At 39.4% G+C, this 27748-nt stretch overlaps 1 protein-coding gene and 1 pseudogene across 2 annotated transcripts in view; one reads left to right on the top strand and one right to left on the bottom strand.

Moving 5' to 3' along the window:
• Positions 1-27748, bottom strand: part of MCC (MCC regulator of WNT signaling pathway) — a 322683-nt gene that overhangs the window by 179357 nt on the left and 115578 nt on the right. The window lies entirely within an intron of this gene.
• Positions 6686-6835, top strand: LOC121924515 (annotated as a pseudogene).

Raw genomic sequence — 27748 nt, 5'->3', positions numbered from 1 at the left:
TCTTTTAGGCAAGTGAAGAATTTCTAGATCTAAGTTTTGGCTGGTTTGACTTCCAGTAAATATCAGGATAGTCACCCATCACTACCACATCTCTCCTTTCTGAGTGTGTGATCATCTGTTCTAGAAAGGCATGATCAAGTTCTCAGTCTGACTTGGATAGGCTTCCACAATAACATAGCAATACAATAGCAAGTACATTTCTGTAACATCCCTGTTGTTTTCCTTCCCTTTAATTTTATCCAGATGCTCTCCATCTGGCTTCTGTGATTTGAGTTCTGGATCTCTTCACAGGTGTAAACACCCCTGACATATAATGATATTCTTCCTCCTTTCTTGTTTTGGCCTATTTCTCTTTAAAAAGGTTATTCCCCTTATTACTATATTCCAATTATGAGACTCATCCCCCCAGGTTCAGTGATGCCTATTATAGTTTGTGGCTCTCCAGTTTAGTGTAATATGCCTTCAAATAACATACTGGCCTTTTGGACATGAAGTTCATTTCTATTGAAATAATATGCAAGAACTAAAAGCAACCCCCCCTCAAACTGCTCCAACATACTTCCAACCTTTGTGCGGAGGAAAGAGAGAGAAGAGAGAAAAATGTGAAACTTACTAGTTGGATATAACTATTCAATCTCTCAGACAACATGTCTACTGGCCATGCTGGCTGGGAGATTTGGGATTTGTAATCCATATGATATCTTTCCAAACTGTGGAAGAGGAAGAGAGTGGTACAAATGTGAAAGCTGCACTTGAAATGGTCACACCAGATTTATGCTTATGCTGATCTCAGGAAGTGCAGTATCTGAGGGAATGGGAGGAGAATAGAGAGTGGAGCACTCTTGAGTAGCCTAAGTTAACAGACCTTAGCAGACTACCCAATACACTGGAACTACACAACCGAACTAGGACTTTTATAGCAATTTAAATTACAGAAAAAGTGAATATGTTTCACAAAAGAAGAGGCAGATATTAATAAATTCAGAGGTGAACAAAACAATTCACACCCTGAAGACAACAACTCTAAATATCAAAAGCCACCTTTTCCTTTTTACATTCTTTTGCACTTCAAAAACTAAAAATAATGTAAGATTCACTTGTATTTTAAAGGATATTTATGTCCTGGATCTTTTTTGCTTGTGGAGAAAAACTGTTATGGTGAGTGACAGTGACTACTGGTGGTGGACAATCACCTAAAAAGCTGTGCTAGTACTGTACAGGTCTATTTGTATGAACTCTGCACTGAAAATGCAGGGAAACATTTCCCCACAGCTGTCGGTGAAGATTTCAGCAAGTCTCTCAGTGCCTTGTTAAAGCTTTGAAACTGAATATCTGTCAAGACAGAAGACCTCTATGGATATGTAAATCCCCGTAGCTCTACAGAGACAAACCAATTCTACAGTTAATTAGCCTCTTCTTTTTTGGGACTGGAGGTGGTGTGGATGGCTGAAGTCAAACAAAACATCATTTGTTTCTTTCACCATTTTTAAGCATTCAGTAGAACTTTGGGGAAATGTCTAGATTCAGGAAATAAGGTATGGTAAAAGATTGTATGTGTTTATATGTGTGTGTGCCTATATGCATCTACCTTGTGTTTGCTGACTGCCCTCATGTCGACTCCACTAATGGTGACCCCATGAGTGAGACACCTCCAAGCCCCCCCCCCCCGGCTCTGCTCAGCTCCTCAGATTCAAGGCTGTAGCCTCCTTCATTTATCTATCGATTTACTGGCATATGACGACTGGGCATATAAGACAACCCCAATTTTCCAGTTAACATATAGAGCTTGGGATATACTCGCCATATAAGACTACCCCTCTTCCAACGCACACCTAATAAAAATTAAAAAAACATCAGATTTGATTTTCAGTATGGTAATTTAATTCAAATGCTTATGACATGCAGGTACTTAAAAGGAAAACTTGTTGTATACAAAGCCTGCTTGGATTGGTCAGCTCCCCCTGCCTGCCCAGCCCTCCCTGTCTCAGGGACGTAGCCAGATTTTAGGAAGGGGGGGGTCCCAGACTAAGAGCCACCATTATAATGGGGCTTGGGCGCAGCGCGCGCAGCAGCACACACCATTCATTTTTCTAATGGAAGGGGGGCGGTCTGGCCCCAAGAACCCCCCCCCTTGGCTACATCCCTGCCTGTCTCCAAGACTATCGAGCAGTAGCGCAAACACGGTTCTTTTTACCGGGTGTCCTGGACGCCTGCAGCTTGTTACGCCCTTCACTTACACCTTCCTGGTGAGGTGTCCCCTTACTTCATCATTGGGACTGCATTAAGTCACTCTTTCCACGAATCCCGGTGAATGGATTTCTTCTACCGTACTTGTACAGCACCACCCTTGCTGCTTTCATACGGTTGCTGCATACAGTGGGGATGCGTCCGCAGCCGTTTTTGAGCTCCCCCCACCATATGCGGCGACCGCAGATCTCCAGTCCAGCTTGAAAGTTTCAGCACCTGCCCTATAAGACGACACCCCCGGCGTATAAGACGACTCCTGACTTTTGAGAAGATTTTCCTGGGTTAAAAAGTAGTCTTATACGCCAGAAATACAGTACCTTTTAGTATGCGGCTTCTTCTCTTTCTGTTACCCTCCACCTTTCCTAGTATTATTGTGTTTTCCAGTGAGTTGTGTCTTTTCATGATGTGACCAAAGTACAACAGCCTCAGTTTGATCATCTTGGCAGATCTCGGCCTAATCTGTTCTAGTCCCATTTGTTTGACTTTCTGGCTATCCATACTATTCTCAGCAATCTTCTCCAGAAACCACTCTCAAACAGTTGATTTTCTTGCTTTCTTCACTGTCCAGCTCTCGCATCCATACATGGTAATGAAGAAAACAATGGGCTGGACTACCCTTACTTTATGATCAATTTTATATCCTTACACTTTAGGATTTTCCTTAAGTCTTTCATAGCTGCCCTTCCCAGTCCTAATATTCTCCTAATTTCTTGACTGTATCTCCGTTCTGGTCAATGATGGATTCAGGGTATGCTAAATTTTTGATCATTTCTATTTCTTCCTTGTCCTAGATTGAATTTATGTCAATCCTCTATGATAATTAGAGTTTTTTAATGTCGAATTAAGTCTGGCTTTTCACTTTCTCTTTACTTTCTCTAGCAGTAAAATCCATTTGTATGATTCACAGAGACGATGAAGAAGTCATTTTTCTCCTAGCATTGCTTGACATCCAGATTCTGATAGCTGGAGATGACTGGGGAAGTACAAGGAAAAAAAGAGGGTCACTAGAAGTTCTTAGCTGAGAAAACTGAGCTTTAAAAGGCTTAAGGTAAGTAGCAATCTATTTTCTGTAGCAGCAACGGACAACAAGATTATTTTCCTTTATATATAAGTAAAATAAAAAATAATGTCTTCTTCAATGAAGTCTATAATGTAGGGAATCTGGGAATCTTGGCCTATTGATACTGTTCTTACAAGAAGAATGACGTATTCCCATCTCTGTGCTATCTCCATAAATGATAGGCAAACTTTGATGACTTGAGTATATTTGCAGAGGACACTAAATTTAAGGAGAACTTAACTTTGACAATGGAGGCTCCTTGATATCTAACCAGGGAAACTCCGAGATGCGGCTCACAAACTGAGGGATGTTCTAGCTTTCTGTTGTTTAATCAAACCAAACCACTATTGGCAGGTTTTTGTTGTTATTGTGTGTCTTTAAGTAATTTTTTAATTTATGGCAACCCTTAGACAACCTATCATGGGGTTTTCTTTGCAAGATTTATTCAATGGGATTTGCTATTGTTTCCTCTGAGACTGAAAGTTTGACTTGTGCACGGTTACTCAATGGGTTTTCCTGGTTTCCTAGAGTCCTAGTCCAACAGCACACCCAACTGCCGGTAATGACCTTATTTCAACTACCGTGCCATGGGCAACTTCTCCTGTTTGGCCAAGCGTTGGAAGCCAGCAACAGTCTGGGGGTTGCTGTGGCCCCCAACACTAATTCCATCTCTCAGATCAGCCAGATCTGACAATTCAGCAGTGTTTGCTTTTTACTGACTGATGTGTTTGCAATATTCTATTTACAAAACCCTACATGTACATTGGTGATAATATGACTAAGCATTTAACAATTTAAATGCCTAGTCATGTTATCATCAATGTGCATGTAAACTTTTGCAATTGTATTATATGCTAAGTATCTCTCCTATCGATGCCAGATCATTCTCTCCCTCCCTCCATCCCTTTCTCCTTTCTTTTATTATAGTGTGTTTTTTATGTTGAGTGACATCACTGTAATGCCATCAGTTCTGATACTTCTCCAACACAATTAAGTCTATGCACGTCTACATTGGAATGGGTCCCATTAAGACATCTTCCAGGACTGAAAAGCACACCCCAATTCTATGCACTAATCATCCAGGAATAAGACCTAGTACAACAGGTTCCCAGGCTACAAGAAGAGATCAGTTTCACTTGGAGGGCCTAAGCTTTTTTGGCTATAACATTGGGGGGAGTGATCAAACAGACGAATCAAACAGATAGTAAAATACAAGGAATTCCCACTTGATCACACATTCATTTATGGCCATATCTAGACCTATTCAGCACTGGAGATGGATCCAATCAGATGCCCTCACTAACACCACATGATACATCACACACCCTCTACATAATGGTGGTTTCTTTGTTGTTTTTTGTCCTGGCAGAAATATTTTAAAAGATCTGGGCTATCTTTTCTCTTGCTTTAAAAAAATATATCTTCCTTCCTACATTAAATTCAAGATTGCTAAATTGATAGTAATGTTCTTTATTTATTTATTTTGCCACTCGTCTGATCACATGTGATATACAATTAGAATTAAACTTGGGTTGCCATTAGACAGGACCCTCGAACCGGGACACAATGTAGGACAAAATTTTCAAATGTAAGACTTTTTTTTTTTTGAGGGTCCAACATTTGAAAAAGAGCCTCACTGAGGGGAGGATTCCTTCTCCGCCTGGGCTCCATTCTCAGCAAGGACGGAGCCCAGGCGGAGAAGGAATTCTCCCCTCAGGAGGCTTTCTTTTCCCCCTGTTTCTCCGTTTTTGCCAACGGAGCCCAGGGGGAAAAGAATCCTTGCTGAGGAGGATTCCTTCTCCGCCTGGGCTCCGTTCTCTCCAAGGACAGAGCCCAGGGGAGAAGGAATTCTCCCCTCGGGAGGTTCCCCCTCCCCCGACTGGCTCCGTTTTTGCCCAAGGCCTGGCGGGGCCTGGGACACAGTGCTCCCAAGCCCCGAGAAGCCTTGGAGGACTCCGCTGCTGCGGAGCCGCCTCCAGGGCCTCCCTGGAGCCTGGGAGACCGAGTCTCCAAGCCCCAGAGAAGCCTTGGAGGACTCCGCTGCCGTGGAGCGCCTCCAGGGCCTCGCTGGGGGGGAGTCCCAGGGGTGGGGCCAAAACCGGGGGGACCGTGTGGACCCGCCCCAACCAGGAAAGTCCCGCCCCCAGGCGGGATATGGCAGCCTATTAAACTCATACTATGAACAATTTTCCTATTGATGCCCAAGTAATGTATTTTAAGAAGCTTATTTTCCTATCACCCATGAATTTTCAAATTGAATTCACATGGAACCAAGCTATCTGAATTGGAGTTCACAAGGATCTCTTGAGACAAGCTAACTTTACTAACTTCACATGAGTTCTTTCATGCGAGGAATGCAAAGAAAAAGAATGGGTCAAGTTACAGTAGACATTTATGATAGCAAAGTTTCTTGCAAATTCTGGAGCTATCTACTATTGCATGTAAAAGGTGTATTTAACTGTTTATCATGCTAAACAGTAATATTTAAAACTAATATATTATAGGAATTCCAGTTACTAGTCTTTTCAATTGACCAGCCAAAATATTTGACTAATTAAATTTCTTGATTACCGTACTTAAAAATGGTATTCTTTATAGATTTACAGCCATAGACACAGCTCCAACAGGCCTCCTTGGAAGAAGACAAGCCCTCCCTTCATCCACCATCTTGAAGGAGAGAAAGGCAGGCTAGCTCCAACAGGTCTGCCTGGAAGAAGATTAACCATCCATTAAGAAGCCAAGCCCTCCCTCCAGTCCATCTGCCTTGGTCCAGGCCTCGGAGGTAAAGAAGACTGCTGGACCTCATCCCCTTTCCCACCACCATTCCCTTCTCCTTTTGTGTCGTGTCTTTTTAGATTGTAAGCCTGAGGGCAGGGAACCGTCTAATTAAAAAGATTTGTATAACGCTGTGTAAATTTACAGTGCTTTCTTAATAAAGGTTAATAATAATAATAATAAGTACTGTATCCATTTATTTTGAAATTAATATTTTTTAAAAAAAACTTAATAAGCTAATGTCTGATAAGAGAGTACAACTACAAATCTAATTTTAGAGGATAATACAGTATATTTCCCAAAACAAAATTTTCCACGTCTTTTAGAAAACTGCCACTTCCAGTAGGCTGGCATTTGTTAGCACAATTATATTTGCCTGCAACTTGAGAAAAATGCCTCCCTTCACAACCTGTTAGAGATCCTTGCCAAAATATAAACCAGAGAGCAAATTAAAGGTATGAAGCTGTCTTCATTATCTATTCTCCTAAACACTGTGTACTGTATTCTGAAAACAAGACAGCAGGAATGACTAGAGTTCTCTAGTCATTTCTTAGTAAACAGCTTCTTTCAGACCTCCAGAATGAGCAAATAATGACAGGTAACATCGCTTCTTGGCCTTTTGGCTAAGATAAAGTGTAGTGTAGACAGGTAACAATAAATTACACACTAATTTAATAATTTAATAACTGTAACAGACAGCCAACACATATATTGCTTCCTGATGTGCATATTTTACAGTGGGCAGTACACATATAGGCTCAATTGAATGCCATGATAAACTATGGGATTAGAGAATCCTTATTTATCAATTAAGAGCATCATAGTAAAACACACTTGCTGTGGGAATAGACAGACAAGCTTCAGTGATTTGCCCCATGATTTACTTGGCATGTCAACTAAACATGGGAGCAACACTCTTCTGCCAGCAAAGCAGAAAAGGAAACCCAAACTCTGGTTTTCTGAGGAAGAAATACATTGAAAGAGGTATATATACTTGTATTTGAACAACATGATAAACAAACCATAGTCCCATAGATTGTTTAGCCATTCCTAAAACAACACAGTGAGAGGCAATGTGGTTTAGTCATTTGAGCACTAGACTATTCATTTATTATTATTATTAGACTATGAGATTCTATAAATAGACTATGGCTGTGGAAACCAGGGTTTGATTCCTAGCTTGGCCATGGAACCTCTTGGGTGACCTTGGGCAGTCACACTCTCTCAGCCTCAGAGGATGGCAATGGCAAATCCCCTCTGAAGAAACGCACCAAGAAAACCCCATGATAGGGTCACCATAAGTCAGAAATGACTTGAAGACAAAAACGCAAAACAGCAGAAGTGAACAAGAAAAATACACCAGCACATTTCTTGTAACTGATAAGATTTACATGGATCTCTTGTTTACTGTGTCATCTAAATCCCAACATCTATGATACTTCTAAGATATGATAAGATTAACAAATGAAATCAATTTTTCTCAATTCTGTATTCTGATCATTTCTATTCTGAGCAGTAATGCTTCATTCAAACCAACCTGCGGTTCACATTTGATTCTGCTTCATTTGCAGTTTGTAGCTAGTCAGAAAATGCAACAGACATCTAAATTCTGCTGAGAATTCCTGTTTTCCTATTTCCTTTACAGAGCTTCCTAGTCACATGAACTCTTTTAGTGATCAGCCTCTTCCCTCTTTGTTGACAATATGCCATGCTGGCTGGAAAAATAAGCTAGGCTCATGCATGAAGACATTATCTTTATTCTAGTTGTTTCTCTGCCAATGCCAAACTATAAAGCATTTAATTCCCCCCACAGCATTTACTCTTGCTTTTAAAACATGAATCAAATAATTATAACACACCTCGTAACTTAGCTGGTGAGGATAATGCTCTTACTTTAGTTAACTACTCACTCCTTACAAGGTTGAACACAGATGCCTTCTCTTAACAACCCTTACATTTGTACAAGCAGCAAAGGAACACCAGGTGTCTGTTCCCCTTCAAAGACTTCACTTCTACGCTGCCTTTTAATCAACTAAGTGCAACTCCATTTCAGCTTTCCTTTCACCTTCCAGCTCATCATAAATGGGTCTTGCTACTCTCAATCAGAGGGATGCCTGTTTATTGCACCTACAGTATCAAGCCTAATCACATATCAACAAAAGCTTTCAGGATGACCCAGAACTAAAGGCTGCTCTGCATCTTCCTGCAATTTCAATGACCTTCACAGGAGGCTCTACAACATCCCTTTGGTATTTTAAATTTCTTGAAAGGCAGTGCAGGAATTATCACCTCAGGTAGTCAGAGACCTTCAACATGACAAATGTTTAGCTTCAACATATATTATGCTGAAAGGAAGGGAAAAATCTAGTCAATTCAGGACTGAAATGTACTAGGGGTAGAAGGGAAATTTATTTTGCAGGGATTACTTTACTTTGTTGTTGATCTTGTGTGTGTTCAAGTTGTTTCCAATTTATATGACCCTCAAGTGGGATTTTCTAGGGCTGAGATTATGTTATTACACAATTTTATTCCAACGATCCAGCCCCTAAACTCTTACTACAATACATGGGTATTCTCTCCTCAGCACACATACATTTTGTTCTTACATCACATTTACTTTTATTATTTACTGTATTATCAAATAATCTGGAGAGCCTAATCCTAGGCACTATGTATTTATACATAATTAAGTCTCACAGAGTTCAATAGGATTTGCTTGCAAGCATGGACAGGCCCACAATGTTAGTCAAGTGCTGGGAATGTGTCAGTGGGAAGGTGGATAAACATTGCATAAATAAAATATACTAATACAGAATGAAGTAAGTGTGCTAACTTATTCCCACAAGTGAGTTTTTAAAAGATGGTCCTCTTCAGAAAATGATTTTTTAAAAATACTTGGCAGTATTACATGTTATAAGAGCTCTCAGAATCTCTTTTCCAAAGATCTTGCCACGTAAGACATAATGTATTAGCAATCCCTACAGAAAGTGGATTTTTTTGTTTAGGTTTTAATAAATGGGAAACTAAGACAAAAGAACAAAATAGTTCAAAAACATGAATATGGCCATCTTTACTTCTAGGAAACTTAGGAAAAAATCTCTCTATTATAATATCCATTTTTGATTACAAGCTGTAATATTCTACATACTGAAAGGTGTGTCCAAAGTATTTTGTTTTTAATGCACATATTTCACACACTAGAGGACAGGACAAATAGAACACCAGAGGTTCTTTAATCAGATAGGATGGAGGTGGTGATCATCTGCTTCTTTCCAGAACTAAACTTAACCGTGGTTAATGATATGTCATCACTGCTGTTAAACATGGTTAATGCTAATCAAGGCTCCGTTTTTAATCTGTAACCCTAGTTAGTGGATGTATTTAAACAGTGGTCTCAATATATTCCTTCCCAGGAATTAAGGCAATTAGAGGAAGGCAGAGAAATTCACACTCATGAGGTACCATGTGATGTCTGATTCTTAATCCCTTAACCTGAAAACAACGAAAACAAATGCTCAGTGGAGTTTTTCTGAAGATAGTTCATCTCAATTTTAATTTTAGCAGTGTAAAAGCCTGTGGCTAATAAATCTGTGCCAAAAGCCTCAAAACATCATCCATAACCGGTACTGATGTTTGCTTGTATTTGCTGCTGCTGCCTGTTGACTTGACTGATGCCACATGGGACAAGTATTCTTCCCCCGCCACGCACAAAAGGAAAATAAGCTTTTCTGCAGAGCCAAAAGCCAGAGAAACACTGTTTTGCAATCACAATTGCATTGTATTCCTTCCCAATTTTAATATGGATTAACTCTGGGCTACAGTATAAAAATGTTTTTTGGACAACAGTTCCCAGCATCTCCTAATCACCGTCACCATGTGGGACACGGGTTGGAAAGCTCTGGGAGTTATAGGCTCAAAAGGTAACTTTCTATTAAGCAGCTGATATCAGTTAAACACTTTAAATGAAAATGGCCCTTTTGCCCAGGCTAGAAACAATTTCATCTTTATCCATTCAACATATGGAGGGCATGAGGCCAATGCACAGTTGAGTCACATGATTCCATACTATGGACAACATTGGATCATAGGTAGTGTTGCAGAACTGTTGTCCCTCTGACAACACTCCTGTCTGAAGAGGCATAATTTGTACCACCGAGGAAACAAAAAGCATAGGTACAGCCTTAGTTCTAGGACTTTAACACAACCCAGGACAAAAGCAGTGCACAAATGAGCCAGAGTTGAATGTAAGTATGAAATGTTTACTGATGGCACATGATCTCTGACTCTAATTCCTTTTAATAAACAGCAAAGCAACCTATATAAATAGCTCTATATAATTTCATATAACTAGGATTTCACATATACTTTCACAATGCCAAAATGTAAACTTTTGTGGAAGGAGGATAGATATGGTATACTTTATGTACCATATGTTAGTTAATACTGTACAGCTGCATTCTTTTGCATTATACATGAAATGGAAGGCTCCATTCAAATTGTCAGGTCCATTAATAACCATAGCAAAGTAAACTGTGGCACCTGCATTATGTTGATCAGCAAGATGAGTCCACTAAATTTGGATCAATAAAGCAACAAAATTATCTCCTTCTACAGATGAGAAGTGTATCTGCAGAACTTTATATTCAAATATCCACTAAGGATATTTCTTCATTTGAGACAAATCATTGATAAAGGGACCTAGAGGAGGGACCTGGCTTGTGTTTTCGACAGCAACAGTGGTCATGGTGTTATTGCGACAGGCAGTTTCACATAGCAGAGCATGCTAACCATGCCAGCTGACCTACTTATTTTCCTTGGAATAGCCAAACCACCTGTTTTCATGATACAACAGTCCTGGTTCAGTCTTATCAACCAGAGGTTTATAAACACAGTACTTGCGTGTTCTGCCCCTCCCCCTACCTGCACTAGACAATACAAAAATTATTTCCTGACTGATATTGTGAACCTATTCCAACAATTTATTAAAGTTGTCTGCTAAACTCCAGCACCTATATTGAGCTAAGTTGACAAATCCACATGCTATGTTGAAAATGTGTGATATTAAATGTATTTTGAAGAAGTAATTCTTTATTCAAGCCAAAAAAAGAATCAGTTTAAAACATTCAAAAAGCAGTTTATAAATAATTTAAAACTTGGGTTGCAACAAACATTTTAAAAGAAGCATTAAAAAGAACCTCTAGGGAGAAAAAGTCCATGAAGAAATCCCTTATTGAACTCAATATATAGCTCTAACAGTTTCGGTACACATTTGTCCACCTCATCCCTTTCTAGGAAGAGGTCTCTAAAAGACACTTTTAATGTGGTCAGCTATTAAGCAGTCAATTAAAATAGTCTAGGGAACCATGTGTTATAAAAATAACATGACCTCAAAAATATTTTCTTACACATTTTAAAGGATGAGCTCTAAAGATTTCTAAATCAATGCTTAGACTATTATTTGCTGTATATATCATGTGCTATTATTCCAGTTCCGCCTAGGATTGTAGCTATGCACCGTTAGCTCAAGAGCCTGTACATGTTGCCTTCATTGTAGCCAGGAACGTAGCCAGGGGGGAGGTCTGTGGGGTCTGGACCCCCCCTTCCATTAGATACAATGAATGTTGCGTGCCGCCGCACCCAAGCCCTATTATATTGGTGGCACTTAGTCTGGACCCCTCCCTTCCCAAAATCCTGGCTACGTTTCTGTTGTAGCTGACATTGATGGTAAACACTCACACAACCATATTTCACAATGTTCAATATATCTGGACTATCTTACTTAATCAGTAAGATTACAAAAGGAATGTCTATACAGTCAGCTTTATCTACAACCCAGGCAATGTTTATAGACCCTCCAACTAATGGTGTGTGTGTATAGGTATCTGGTGACTTATGGTGAGGTAGTTCTGACAGTTTCTTCCTCTGAAATATAGCCTACAGCACTTGGTATTTGTTGGTAGTCTCCCATCCAAGTATTAACCAGAGCTGACCCAGCTTAGCTTCCAAGATTAGAGGGATCTGGTGTTTAGGGTATTCAGAGCAGCCTTTCTCAGTTTGTTGTTCTCATAGGAATGAAGGAATCTATTTTATACCGAGTCAGATTATTAGTCCAACTAGCCCACTATTATTAATGCTCTGTGAGATTTTCCAACTGCTAGAGTTAATGATTTTATTGATGCCCTGGTTGACCAGTGCAACAGTGAGATGGCACAGAAAATTGACACAGTTGCTTCCAAGCATCCTTTATTTGCATATAGAACATGGGTTCCTTGTTTTTTAGAGGAGCTCAGGACAATTACGTGCTTGGATAGAGAACTAGACTGGTGGAGAAAGAGTCAAGTGGAATCCAATCAATCATGGGTTGAGGCCCATTTTAGAACTTACTTTGCAGAAGTGGAGGCAGCAAACAAAATATTCCTTTCTGCCTCTATTACATCAGCTCAGTGTCATCCAGCATAGCTGTACTGGCTGGTTAAAAAGGGTATTACATTCTAGACCTCGGACTGCTGAGGAGGAACCCTCAGAAAAATGCTGTGATGCATTTGCTAAATGCTTTGTGGAAAAACTTCACATAGAAGGTTTTGCCATTTCTTTTCATTGAAATATAGACCACAGCAACCTGGTATTTGTTGCTGGTCTCCCATTCAAGTACTAGCCAGAGTTGACCCTACTTAGCTTCCAAGATCAGATGGGATCTGGTGCTTCAATACGATCATGGGTAGAACAACAACAATAACAAATATGATTATAGCAAATATACAATCTAAGAATTAATTCAGAAAGGACATGAATACAAGTTCCCCATGATATTCTTGCAAACAAGTTTGTAAAATGTGGGCTAGACAAAATAACTGTTACATGGATTTGTAATTGGTTGACTGGCCAAAGCCAAAGAGTGCTCAACAATGGCTCCTTTTCATCCTGGAAAGAAGTGACCAGTGGGGTCCCACAGGGCTCTGTCCTGGGTCCAGTGCTATTCAACATCTTTATCAATGACTTGGAGGACAAAATTGGGGGCATACTTATCACATTTGCAGATGACACCAAATTAGGGGGAATAGCTAATACCCCAGAGGACAGGATCAAGATTCAAAATGACCTGAAGAGACTAGAAAACTGGGCCACAGCTAACAAAATGAAATTCAACACAGAGAAATGTAAGGTACTGCACTTAGGGCGGAAAAACGAAAAGCACAGATATAGGATGGAGGACACCTGGCTGAATGAAACTATGTGTGAAAGGGATCTAGGAGTCCAAGTAGACCACAAGTTGAACATGAGTCAACAGTGTGATGCGGCAGCTAACAAGGCCAATGCGATTTTAGGCTGCATCAATAGAAGTATAGTGTCTAGATCACGGGAAGTCATAGTGCCACTATATTCTGCTCTGGTCAGGCCCCACGTGGAATATTGTGTCCAGTTCTGGCCACCACAATTCAAAAAGGACATTGAGAAACTGGAGCGTGTCCAAAGGAGGGCGACTAAAATGGTGAAAGGTCTGGAAACCATGCCCTACGAGGAACAACTTAGGGAGCTGGGGATGTTTAGCCTGGAGAAGAGAAGATTAAGAGGTGATATGATAGCCCTGTTCAAATATTTGAAGGGATGTCATATTGAGGAGGGAGCAAGCTTGTTTTCTGCTGCTCCAGAGACTAGGACCCGAAGCAATGGATGCAAACTGCAGGAAAGGAGATTCCACCTCAACATTAGGAGGAACTTCCTGACAGTAAGGGCTGTTCGACAGTGGAACAAACTCCCTCGGAGTGTAGTGGAGTTTCCTTCCTTGGAGGTCTTCAAGCAGAGGCTGGATGGCCATCTGTCGGGGATGCTTTGATTGTGATTTCCTGCATGGCAGGGGGTTGGACTGGATGGCCCCTGTGGTCTCTTCCAACTCTATGATACTATGATTCTATGAATGAAACTAGTTCCCCTCCATCCAATTTACCAGGAGAACGCTTTGAAGCTATATACATACATGCAACTTTCTGTGCTTGTTCACACTTTATGAATATGTACTCTACAGCAGAAACTGGCTGTAGCTTTCCTCTTTGTGCTTTGATGTTGCCTTGGGCAATATTTATATATTATAAAAATATTTTCAAGAAGAAATACAACAAAAAATGGAAAGCATGCATTCACAGTAGAAAAATGAAAGGAGGCAAAGTCCCATGTGCTATGTGATGGTCCAAAATTTATTTCTTTTAAAAGCCCAATGCACTTCAGCCTTAGCACCAACTGGCCTATTAGTTTCTGGAGTTGCAGTTACTAATATTCTGAAGGTCCAACTTTGATTGAGATTGCAGACTGCAATGCCAATAAATTTCTAATAATAGCCCCTAAAGAAGACCAATTGGTGATAAGGCTGAAATGCATTGGGCTTTTAAAAGAAATAAACATTTTTGGACCAACACACAGCATGCAGGACTTTGTCTCCTTTCATTCTTCTACTAAAAATATTTTCAAGCCATGAATGCTTGAATCTGTGGATATGGGGGACTGACTGTACTTTTGTATACATTAAGTAAGTACAGGGACATAGCCAGGATTTTGGGAAGGGGGTGCTTGGGCGCAGCGGCACAAGCATGCCATGGCTGCATGCACCATTCATTGTATTCCAGTGCAGCTTCGGAAGGGGGGTCCAGACCTCACGGACACGCCCCCCCCTTTAGCTACATCACTGTGTAGTATGTGTAGGCCTAGGACACAGCTTGGCAATTTCAGGTGTGAACTGGCTCACACTGGAAGCAGAACACATATATTATTTTGATATAACATTCTGGTTGGAAGCATTTTTCTATTGAGAGACAATAAAGACATTATTATGGTTAGAAAAGCAAATGATTTAAATGACAATTCAACTTGTGGCAATGAATATGGCAATCCAAAAGGGTGTTTTGTTTTTGTCTTCAAAATGTGCCACTGATCCTGCAGAAACGATTCTCTTTTTATTAGTTATTTACACTTTTATATGTTGTTTTAGCTTTAAAAACATATGGAGAGATCCATATGGTACTGCTTATGCTTCATATAAAGAAGTCAGCTGATGTGTGAGCTGACCTTTTCTGGTTGCCCATATCACTGGCTGGCAATGATAGCAGCTATGAAGTAATCCACATATTATTCTCATAAAGACATGCATACAAACTGAATGAAAAGAGTTCCCCTCCATCCAATTAATTTTATAGAACATTGCATACAGTCATCTTTGTTCATCCTCACAACAATTCTGTGAAATAGTCTACATTGGGACTGTCACCTTGTGAGAAGTGAACTCTAAATTTGAAAAGGGATTTGAAATGTTATCATCATCTAATCTCAAGTATTTTATCTGATAGTCAATAATACAATCAAGCATTGACCCTAACCATAATCATCAAAAATACAGAGAGATTATGAATGCCCTCAAATAAAAAATATTGGTTTAAGAGGGAATATTATTGCTGCAAGACCACATCAAATTGCAAACATTTTTACCAGGTAAATGAACATGTATCTTCCCAAATACAATTAAATCAAATGCAGAGCACCCCAAGGGGTTTTCAGTGAGAATCCAACTCAGCAGAGAGATTAATTTTTTCCTGATGGAAAACATTTTCCAAATAAGTATACTTGGGATTGCAGCCAAACTGAACATTGATTCTAGGGGCTTCAGTCAGCTTTGTATGGAGAGATTAGATCTAACTTTATTAAACCATTCAGATACAAATATATCCACAGCTAAATAAAGCATCTGTAATCAGAGGAGCAAAAAATCAAAGTCAGACTTCATTTTACCAGTCCTGTTTTCTCAGTGGCCCAAACCTGCATTAGAAGTGAAAGAATTTTTCTCTCTCATAGCTCACTGAAAAATTCTGAACTGTGCTCAGATTTGTAATCACTGCTGTGAAGAAAGAAACCATTACCTTGGATAAGTATTGCAAATCTCCCTAAAAAAAAAGCATTAGTAAATAATAGTCATTATGGTGGGCAACGTATAGGGAGGGAGGGCATCTCTATCCATGTCTGAGATACAAGTGTAGGATACAATAGTGCCTGGTAGAACACACAAAGCCACACTGTAGCCTGATGCTATCTCTATGAAAAGGAGGCTATCCAGCACTGGGAGCAGCAAGCAGGTTTTGTATCCCCTTAGTACACATCCATGTTGTTCCAAATGCAGTACTATGTCTCAGCATAGACAGGAATGACAGCCATTCATTTACATACCTGGTAGAAAATATGAGTTCTGATAGACAGTCTGGCTGTAGCATGTGAAGACCATACTACTTTCTGTCACTAGTGACTTCAGTGTTTGAGGCAGGGCAGATTTTTACGCTCAGCCAGACAGAAGTTGGTAGTTCATTTACTAAAGTGAAGAGAACTCAAAAGGACAGACTGGAAGCTCATCGAAGTCCAGCATTATATTTTCACAGCAGCCCACCAGGTGCCTTTGTTATACAGTGTGCCCGCACCATACAGGGGCACACTATATGCAGCTTCACATTTACGCTGAAGCCATGTGACAATTAAAGAAATGGCGCACATGCCCATGGTGTGCACAATGCCCCGTGCCATCAGATAGCATTCCACTGTCTGCAATGGGACGCGAGCATACGCAGATTCCCCTTACGCAGCAGGATCCAGAATGGATCCTCACGTAAGGGAAGGGCCCACTATACAGCAACTTTTAATCATAAGCACATTGTCCTGATACTCCAGATAACTATAGCAATCTTGACTGGTATCCATAGACAGGTTTATTAATTTGTCTAACTCTTTTTTAAAAGCCATCCTCATTGGTGGCCATCATCTTAGTAATTTTCAAACCTTCCAGTTTTTAACTAGGTTTGTTGTTGTTGTTGTTAACTGCCCTCGAGTCAACCCTGACTCATAGCAACTCTGTGTATGAGACATCTCCAAGTGCCTTGTCCTCCACTGCTCTGCTTGAGTTCTCTAAATTCAGGCCCGGGACATACTTGAGACTAGCTATCTGGTGTGTGGTCTTCCTCTCTTTCTACTACTTTATACCTTTCCTAGCATTGTTATCTTTTCTAATGATTCATGATTCCTCATAATGTGGCCAAAGTATAACAGCCTCAATTTGATCATCTTGGCTTTAAGGGAGAATTCAGCTTGATCTGTTCAAGGATCTATTTGTCTGTCTTTTGGGTTCTCCACAGTATCCTCAGTACTCTTCTCCAGTACTTCTCAAAGGAGTTGATCTTCTTTTTATGTGCTTTCTTCACTGTTCAGTGCTCACATTCATACATGGTGACAGGACATACAACGGGTTGGACAATTTAGTGGTCAGTTTCATATCTTTACAGTTTATGAGCTCGTCTAATTCTTCCATGGCTATCCCTCCCATTCCTAGTCTTCTGATTTCTTGGCTGGAGTCTCTGTTCTGATTAATGTTTGATCCAAGGTATGTAAAATCTTTAACTATTTCCATTTCTTCATTGTCTAAGATGAATTTACATAGATCTTCCATGGTCATTATTTTTATTTTCTTGATGTTCAGCAGTAAGCCTGCCTTTACACTTTCTTCTTTTACCTTTTTTAGTAATTATTTCAAGTCTGTGATGTTTTCCGCTAGTAGTATGATGTCATCTGCATTAAGCCTGTCTTTGCACTTTCTTCTTTAACATTCCTTAGTAAAGGTTTCAGGTCTTTGCAATTTATTGCTAGTAACTGTGTCACTTTCATATCTTAGATAGTTGCTGTTCTTTCCTCCTATCTTCACTCCTCCTTCCACTAAGTCTTTTAGATTGTAAGCCTGAGGGCAGGGAACCGTCTGAGTAAAAAATTTATGTACAGCGCTGTGTAAATTTACAGCGCTTTATAAATAAAGGATAATAATAATAATAATAATAATAATAATAATAATAATAATAATAATAATAATAATAATAATAAGTCTAAACCTGCTCTTTGTATATTTTCTGTATACATGTTGAACAAGTAGGGTGATAAAATGCAGCCTTGTCAGACTCACTTGCCAGTTGGGAACTATTCTATTTCTCCATATGCTGTTCTAACAGTAGCCTTTTGTCTTAAGTACAGATTTCTCCTCAGGACTATCAAATGTAGTGGCACTCCCATGTCGTTAAGAGCTGGCAATAGCTTTCTGTGATCTAGGAAGTACTGCTTTGTTTACCTGTCTTGAATATCTCATCATTCAGATTCAGTGGATACTTCCAAAACATCTCTTCATTTATTTTCTCAGTACTATGCACAATTTTTTATAATGCTATCATATTCTTTCCTCCTTTTTTTAGGTACAAGGAACTAAAGAGAAAAGATAGGAAAGCATGAGACTGAAAAGAAACAGGAAAAGCAAAATGCCAGTGCTTTCAGATATTCTATGCATACTTTGAAGAAAATCCTATTTTATGAAGATTAACCTTTATCAAATTTTCTTTATAAGCTCACCATAAACTGTCACATGAATTTTCACAACCTGATACCAACTTCACAAGTTGTCTAAAAAAATAAATTCCAACACATTGTTTAAAACCAAGTTTTCAAATCAAAGATCAGAATCAAACAGAAGAGAAAACCATACAGCACCCAACATACCTGTCTCCCTGTAAGCAATCTTCTCCACACAAAAAAGATCTGAATCAAATCTTAGATGTCTTCATTTCTTTCAATCAACAGCCGGTCTACACTGCCTCTCGATGAAAAAAGTCTAGTCATGTTTAAGAAAAAATTACCCATGTGTCTAACATAATTATTAACATTCTTCCACTGTGCTACAAAATGCAATTTCCCTCCTACTCCTTTGCCAGCTTTCTTGTTTTCTTAACATCATACCAGGAAAATGGAAACCAAACAATGTTTTGCTTTTATAGTTTTACAGAGAGCAAGAGAGACTGAAAGCATTCAGAGTAAAGGACTGGATTTATCTGGCCACTTCCTTAAGGAAATTCACCACTACCCCACCCAGCTTCCAACATAAAAACACACTTCATGTACATGAGAGAAACAAAAGAAACAGGAACTACAGAGGCCAGCACATTGCATATATGTGTATGTGTCCGTGACCTAAATATTTATTCATCATCAAAGTCTGTCCGTTTGCTCTATAAAAAAACAGCCCTCAGTAGTGCAAATGGGAAGGTAATAGAACTATTTCACTTTAAATGACCAGCCAAAGGGAAATCTTCATTTCAGAGGCCAACAAAACTTGAGGGAGCGTCATACATGATTACTCAGGATGCCTCTTTATCTATGTTTGGAGCTTGTAAAATTACTAGCAGTTTGGAAGAAATATGATGTAACTGAGGCCCTGTACAAATGGGCCCTTTAGCACATACTGGCGACATGCTAGGGTTGCCTCGAGGCGCTGTTTCCAGATGCCCTGCAACCCTAGTACGTCACTGGGACATCATAGCTGTGCGGCACCGTATACATGGCACACACAGCTGTGACGTCACTGCTGAACGCCGTCCAGATGGGCGCGTGTGGCAACTAAGTGCGCACCCTGCTGCAGGCAGTTTGTGGCAGCGCTAAAAGGAGCCGCTTTTTAGCGCTCCTTTTCTTTCCACGTAGCTGCACCGCACAATTTGGTTGCTGCGGCTTGGTTACGCGGAATAGAGAGGTGGCTCCCAGCTGACTCTTTCTGGCAGTGTGTATCCCACCTGACTTACCAACATAACTCTACTATCAATTTGTACCTCCATCTGTACATAATTACTATTCTACATAAGAAAGGGACAGATGAAGAGGGGAAACACCGTATGTCAAACATTGGCAAAGGTATTATTGAAGTATTATGAAGGCTGAGATATATTCTTCCTTGTTTTCCTTCTTCCCTTATTTTTCTAATTTTAAAATATTTTCTTCCACTAGACGGGTAGTCTACTCTAGAGCCAGACTTCACAGAGATTGATGTGGGAGACTAGCAATTATTTTCCCCATGTGCCAGGCACTGGCACCATATTTATTCCAACTGATTACTAATGTGTTTTTTTTCCTGAAAACCAACTAAGGATTGGTACTGGTCCAGGGACCACCACTTTGAGTACTACTGTTCTAGAGGATATACCTTCTCCAGTTTTATGATACAGTAATTTTCTGTCTTGCTCTTATTAAAGATTGGTACTATTATGACATTTGACATCCTAAATATTTCTAGGTTTTCATTTTTGTTTCTTTAGGTATCTTTGGAATGATTACTACTACATTTTTACAAACAGCAGTTTTGCTGAGACGTAACATTCACTAGAACTGATCAAGCACAGTCTCCCCTCCTTTCTCGCGGACTTGACCTCCACCGTCTTGAATATTCACAGAGGGGCAATCGCCGTTATTTTCAATGGGGCACCCTTCTGCAGGGTGTGCCCTGCGCATGCTCATTGGCATGCACCCCTATGGGGCTTGAATATAGGCAAGTCTCCATTTTTGTGCGGGCTGGGCTGGAACGGATCCCCTGTGAAAACGGAGGATTGTCTGTATATTATTATTATTATTTTAAATTAACATCTCAGCAACTACTTCTGCAAAACAGCCAAGATACATTTCTAGGAAATTAATGGATAAAAAAATTCACAGGAGTAAGAAAATGTTAATGCAATGTAAAGTCGAAGGCTTTCATGGCCAGCATCCATAGTTTTTTGTGGGTTTTTCGCACTATGTGGTCATGTTCTAAAAAAGTTTATTCCTGACATTTCACCTGCATCTGTGGCTGGCATCTTCAGAGAATGCTGCTGTGGAAGAGAGTTGGGTGTGTGTGTGTGTGTACATATATATATATATATATACACACACACACATATACATACATACACACACACACACGCGCACGCGCACACACACACACACATATATACTATGTGACCCTGGGTAGGGAGGAGGGATTCCCATTTTAATCTGTGTATTGTTCCATTATTGATGGCAAGGCCTCAGGGTGGGAGGATATGCAAAGAGGGTTAGTGTTGCTTAATTAGTGTTCATTGTCTGCTGGGAAAGCCCCTGACCCTGGGTGGTTTCTCATTTACATTTGCTGAGTCCTGATTTTGCTGTTCTTCAAGACTGGTAGCCAAACTTTGTTAACTTTAAGGGTGTCTTCTTTCCTGTTGAAATTGTCCAGGTGTTTGTGGATTTCAATGGCTTCTCTGTGCATTCTGACCTGATAGCTGTTGGCATGGTCAGAATTTCAGTGTTTTCAAACAGCATTTTATGCCCAGGATGGTTTATAACATGTTCTGCTACTGCTGATTTTTCTAGCTGACTCAGTCTGCAGTTCTCTCATGTTCCTTGTTTTGTGTTTGAACACTGTGTTTGGTGGTCCCTATGTAAACTTTTCCATAGCTGCATGGTATGCAGTAAACACAGACCATGATTCTCAACATGAGAACAGCAGAAAAATGAGTGAGAAAGGGGTAAAAAGGAGAAGAAGACAGTCTTGTTCTACTAACATTCCCCAATTTATGAACAACTTTTAATTTTCTATAATTCCATGTTTCTGTTCTCATTCAGGTCCTGATCCTCTCTCTTCAATTATGACCAGAGGCAACTTTAAGGGAGCTAATCCTCCCCTTCATGGAAGATAATGGTATCCCATGCTTGCCACTCTGTTCACCTCTTCATCTTGAATAATAATGCACATATACTATACAGCAGTAATTCCTCATAAAAATATGGTTTACTTTGGAAGGTAGGTTTTTAAAAAACAATGTAAAGATATTTTCTCCCAGTGGGGGAGGTACATTAAGAAAGGCTGTGTGTGTGTGTGTGTGTGTGTGTTTGTGTGTGTATGTATATATATAAAGAATCTTGTGTGCAAGCCAGATCGAAGAAAAAGGTAAAGAAAAGCCCTGCATATACTTAACAAGATAAGGGGGCGGGGGGGGGGGGGGGCTAATACTACTGGAGAAGTTCTGCAGAGCCATGAAGTGAATTACTTTCTTCACCAATGAGAATAAAATTAAAACTGACTGCCAATATAAAACCGGCTGCATAGTATTTGCTCTTCCAGTGAAATTAACACTCAAGTATTTGGCTATTAAAGCAAAAGTTAAAGACTTGTACAAATTGCATGGACTTTTTATTCTGTAGAACATGTGAACTTCCCCAAAGCTACAGGAGAGAAGCGGGGAGGTGTTCTGTGTATGACATTATCAGCAGATCATGACTGACGCACAAAGTCACCCCCCCTTTCTCGCAGACTTGAAGTCCGCAGTCTTGGATATTCACGGAGGGGCAACCTTTGTTATTGTCAATGGGGTGTACCCTTTGCGTACTCATATATATGCACCCCATTCAAGCCTATGGGCTTGAATATCGGTGAGTCTCCGTTTTCGCAGGGAGGTCCGGAACAGATCTCCACAAAAATGGAGGGCTGACTGTATATTGATCATACCTAAATATGGATTCAGTTGAAAAGGTTTATTTTTCAAAATGTTAGTTTTGCCTTATTCTCATCTGTACAGTCGTTTCCATGCGTATAAGTAATTTCTTCAGATTGCCATTTTCAGAAGACAATCCTGTGCTTTAGTATTTTTGTTTTAAACCTAGAAAAATTTTCTGCTGAAATCAATGGGATTTGAATTAATCAAGTTAAGATAGTGGTAGAAGTTAGGCAAAGGAATTAATACAGTAACAGCAGAAAGGAAAGAGGAGAAGACAAATTATAAAAAAGTTATCCATATGCTTAATTATAAGCACTGCAAATGCTCCCAGATGCTTTAACAGGGCCTTTCAATTTTTTAGGATTCTACCAATGGAAAAGTGTTAACAAATCCTTTCTTCTAATATAAACAATTTCTTAAGAAATCCAAAAATATTTTAAAAACTAAACTGGGGTAAGCTACTGAATATATTCCTTTCCCATAATACAATTCATTACCTGAGACGATTTACAAAACATTGGGAATCCTATTCAGCCCTCTAGCCTAAACACAGTAATGGAAAACAGGCAAGTTAATTCACTAGGTTAATATATCAGCTGTCACCAAAGGAACAGATGGCTCTAAGCTTTACTTACACTAAAATGAATACTATTAATATTTTTTCCAAATTAAAAAAGGAAAAGTTACATGCAAAAGCAAAAAAAGAGAGTGAAAAATGAAACAGTGAAGAAAAGACACTCCTAATATACATAGGCGTATACAAGTTCAAAATATATCTGGCCAGGAAAGAACTCCTCAGGTTGTGGCAGAGTTAAGTAAAAACATCAAGTCATTTGTATGATGCAGTTGGAGGGAAAAGACACCAAGCTTCCCAATGTAGTGTTTTTCACTCTCTCTTTTGAATGTTTCTTATGAATAGAAGCTGTAAGTTCAGATAAATGATATTAATGTGCACCAAGAGACAATACTAGTCTATATTTAAAGAAATCCAGGGGCAGAAAGTGTCTGAAAGATGGAAAAGAGTAATGTACAGTGAGCCCTCCCTATATGCGGTGGATCCGTTCTGGACACACACACACCCGCCCGCGTATGGGGAAAAACAGGTGTGCTCAAACACCATTTCTTTTAAAGGGAGAGTATTCCTGTGTGCAGCGCAGCACGTGCGCCATTATGCTTCCGGTGGCTTAATCTTCCATGTAAGGTTAAAGCCGCATATGGCATGCCTGCGTATGGTGCGAGTGCACTGTACTAGGAATTTTTCTTTCCTTACTGTTATGTCATGATGATATTCATTTCCAAAATTACTTCCAAAATAGGCAGAGCAAACGTATATCCTATGGTGGGGCCACTACACCATCACTTGGTGTGACTTTGGCCTGAAACACACATACCAAATTAAGCAGCTTCCAGCAGCTGTGGATGTGTGGCATTCAAATGACACATGCCCACCAAAGTGGCCAGAAGCTATTCCAATGCCACAATCCGCTCCTTTGGACCAGAGCAAAAAGGATCAGAAATAATCTGGCTTCTGGTGGTGGCCAGCTTGGAAGTGGGCCATGCAGTCGCAACAGTCCCAGCTATGTGCTTCGTCCCAAAGATTCTGGGTTTATCACAGAGAGGTGATTCTCCTGTAGACCCACAGCTGCTGTCAAACTGTAGTAGAATACCACAGTTAAGTCAGCTGACCTTTAGGAAAGATCTCCACTGCATGAAGTTCCTTCTCTGCCAATGGAAGGGGGGCTGACACACCCAATAGTCAGCTCTCCAGCATTAGAGACAGTCTCCCTGTGAAGAATTTGAAAACACAACAGCATTCTTACTCTGAGACATCTCATATGAAAGACATTCTAACCAAAGAGCTTAGGTAGGGTGGGGTGCCTTACCATCTCTATTGTCTCACCAGACACAATGTTAATGTAATACACATTGCACAGAAAAAGAACAGTTACTTGTTCCATTAATTATGAAACCTCAAGAATGTTCACCAGAGAAGAACTGATTCAATGGATTAAACAGAGTTTCTGAATGGCAGATGTTTTAACCACATCAAAGTAGCTGTAACCAAGTCAGCTAAAATTTTAAAAAGTATTGCTGCAATTATACTTGCACACAACTTTCATGCCTTTGAAGGGAACATCTGTACAGAATAATTTTATAGGTTGAGCAATCTAGTGTAAAATAGTGTGGATGAATGCAGTCACCTTTGCTTAAATACCACAAAGCTGTGCTAAACATAATTGCAATTTACCCTGTGAAACCATCAGTTATTTCAGACAATCTGCCTTGTGTATGATCCAGAATCATTAAAACCAATGTGTGCTTTCACATTGACTTCAATACAATGTGCCCTACCTGTTTGAATAACAATAGATTATATTACAATAATAAGTACAATGTTCCTTCTGGTAAAGAAAAATAATATAGTAAAATTTCTGGGGCTTACTTATACAGTACACATGTTGGAAAATGTTCTTTCACAATACCATAACCTTACACGCTGGGTGACAAAACTCCTATTGCCAGCACTGTATACCAAAAGATCAATATACTTTAGTCCCCCTAAGTCCAAAATAAATGTGTTATAATACTTGGAGTTTATATAGACTATACTACACTGGATACACCTTTTGAAATAATAAAGAATGATCTAAATGACTACTCCCATTTATCTTTTACTTTGCTAGATCCCTAGAAAAATATACAAAGTAGTAAAGCAAAACTTTATGTAAGATTTCAAGGGAACAAGTGCATATTTACCAATGTAAAGGAACTAAATTTTCCATATCATTTATTAAGCAACTGAAATATCCACTGCTTTTCTTTAAATCTTTTCAGGTAAACCTATGTATAGCTGATCAAAAGCAAATGTTTCTGCATTCATTGAGACTGACTCCTAGGTAAACATGTATACAATTGCAATTTAAGAGGGAAACCCCTTCTACAAGTAATTAATAGCTAGTCCATTTCAAATTATCAGAAAAGAGTTAACATGCTTCTTCATTTATCCTTCAGAATCAAAATACAAACTACAGGTCTGGTTCATTACTATACTGTGGTTTACTGCCCTCTGTAAGATAAATAGTGAGATCTAGCACAGTGTAGTGGTTTAAATGCTGAACTCTGGAGACCAGAGATTACCACACTACACTCTTATAGTGCTGCTATCCCACTTTTTTTTTTATTATTATTATTATTATTATTATTATTATTATTATTATTATTAACCTTTATTTATGAAGCGCTGTAAATTTACTGCTCTGGCTCCCTCTTGTAGCATTTCAGTGAAGCCTAAGAGCTCTCTGGCTGAGAATGCTAAATGTCCCTAAATTGTAAACCCCAGAATGCAACAAGAGGCAGGCAGCCAGAGCAGTAGAAGTGATATAGCAGCAGTATGACAGTATAATGCAGTAATCTCCAATGGTTCAAATCCCCACTCAGCCATGAAAACCCAGTAGCTGACCTTGGCCAAGTCACATTCTCTCAGCCTCAGTGGAAGGCAATTGCAAACCCTTCTGAATAAATATTGCCAAGAGAGTCCCATGATAGGTTCACCTCAGATTAGCCCTAAATCATTAAACAACTTGAATGCACACACCAGCAACAATAAGATAAATAAATTCTCCTATAGTACAAATTTAAAAAGATTATCCTTCACTTTCTCTGACTAAAACCTGTTTCATGACTCTGCTCTGAGGACTGATTAAGCAGCAGGAATGGAAAAACATAAAGGAAAGATTCCAATCATTTTTACTCAGCTATGTAGGCAAAATGCAAGGGGATGGAAAGACAGGAATGAAATTTTAAAAAGAGGCTTCTTAAAATTGAGATATATGAAGAAAAAAGGATTAAAATCTAAGTTTAGATATGAAACATTTGAAAGGTACAACTCCCAGCTCCCAGGTTAGAAAAGTACAAAGAAATAAGAGAACATACAAGCTTTCTCCCTCTTAGACAACATTAGCAAAAATGGTTTCCACAAAGATTTTCAATATTCTAACTGTACATTAAGAAGCAGTAATTGAACATCAATATTTGGCTTACTTTCTATATCCTCATCCTCACAGATAACTAATGATGTGCACGTAACCAAACGTGTGCCTCTATCCTCCCTTCCTCTTAACACAGAGGTGGGCTGCTGCCATGGGACTATGGAATGCTTCCCACCTGCAAAATTCTATTCCACATTTTATTTTATGCTTAAAACATCCCCCACATCTTCTAGGGGGCATAGGGAGTGATTTTGCTAAGGAGGGAATATAATATTTTATCCAGGCTCTCTTTTTAACCAACAAATGAGCCAGAAATCAACTTAGTTTAAAAGCCATTTTCATGACCAAACCTAGGGAGGAGGGGCAAAAACATGGTGAAATTGCAGCTGTGCTACACTACAGGTAAATCTATATGGAGGCTTCAGAAAAGACCAGATAGTTGACCTTGACTGGTACCCACTGATAGTCTTTTAATTTGTCTACTCTCTTTTTAAAGTCATTCTAATCAGTGGCCATCATCCTGTGGTATTTTTTTTAACATTCCAGTTTTTAACTATGTTTGTTGTTTTAACTGCCCTCTAGTCAACCCTGACTCATGGCAACCCTGTGTATGAGACATCTTCAAGACATTTGTCTTTTGGGCTGTCCATGGTATTCTCAGCACTCTCCTCCACTACCATATCTCAATTCACTGTCCAGATCTCACATCCGTACATGATGAGGGGGAATACAATGGACTGGACAATTCTAACATTAGTGCTCAGTTGTCAGCCCTCCATATCCACTGATTTTTTTTTTACCACAGATTCAACCATTCAAATATTTGAAAATATTTTAAAAATATATAAATTCCAAAAAGCAAACACTGGTTTTGCCATTTTATGTAAGGGACACCATTTCACTATGCCATTAGATTTAATGGGACTTGAGCATCCATGGACTTTGGTATCCATGGAAGCTCCTGGAACCAAACCCCACCAGATACCAAGGGCCCACTGTATGCTTATTCTTTAGGATCTTGCATAGCTCTTTCATCACTGCCCTTCCCATTCTTAGTTTTATTTCTTGATTGCAATCTCCTTTCTGATCAATGTTTCAGCCAAAGTATGGGAAATCTTTAACCATTTCAATTTCCTCAAGGACAAATAGATGGAATTTATGTAGCTCATGCTACTAAACTTTATTTAGGACACCATATTGCCATCCCTGCTATACCAATTTTATCTTCAAAATAATCCTGTGATGCAAGCGAGGCTCAAAGAACATGATTACTTCAATTTTACGCATGTAATATTCAACTTCAAAACAAACTGGAAGCTAAAGTTATTCCATTGGGTGGCTAA

This window comes from Sceloporus undulatus, chromosome 2 (assembly GCF_019175285.1).
Source record: "Sceloporus undulatus isolate JIND9_A2432 ecotype Alabama chromosome 2, SceUnd_v1.1, whole genome shotgun sequence".
NCBI classification, from domain to species: Eukaryota; Metazoa; Chordata; class Lepidosauria; order Squamata; family Phrynosomatidae; genus Sceloporus; species Sceloporus undulatus.
Note: the sequence above shows the minus strand (reverse complement) of the source record. Positions and strands in the feature narration are given on the sequence as shown.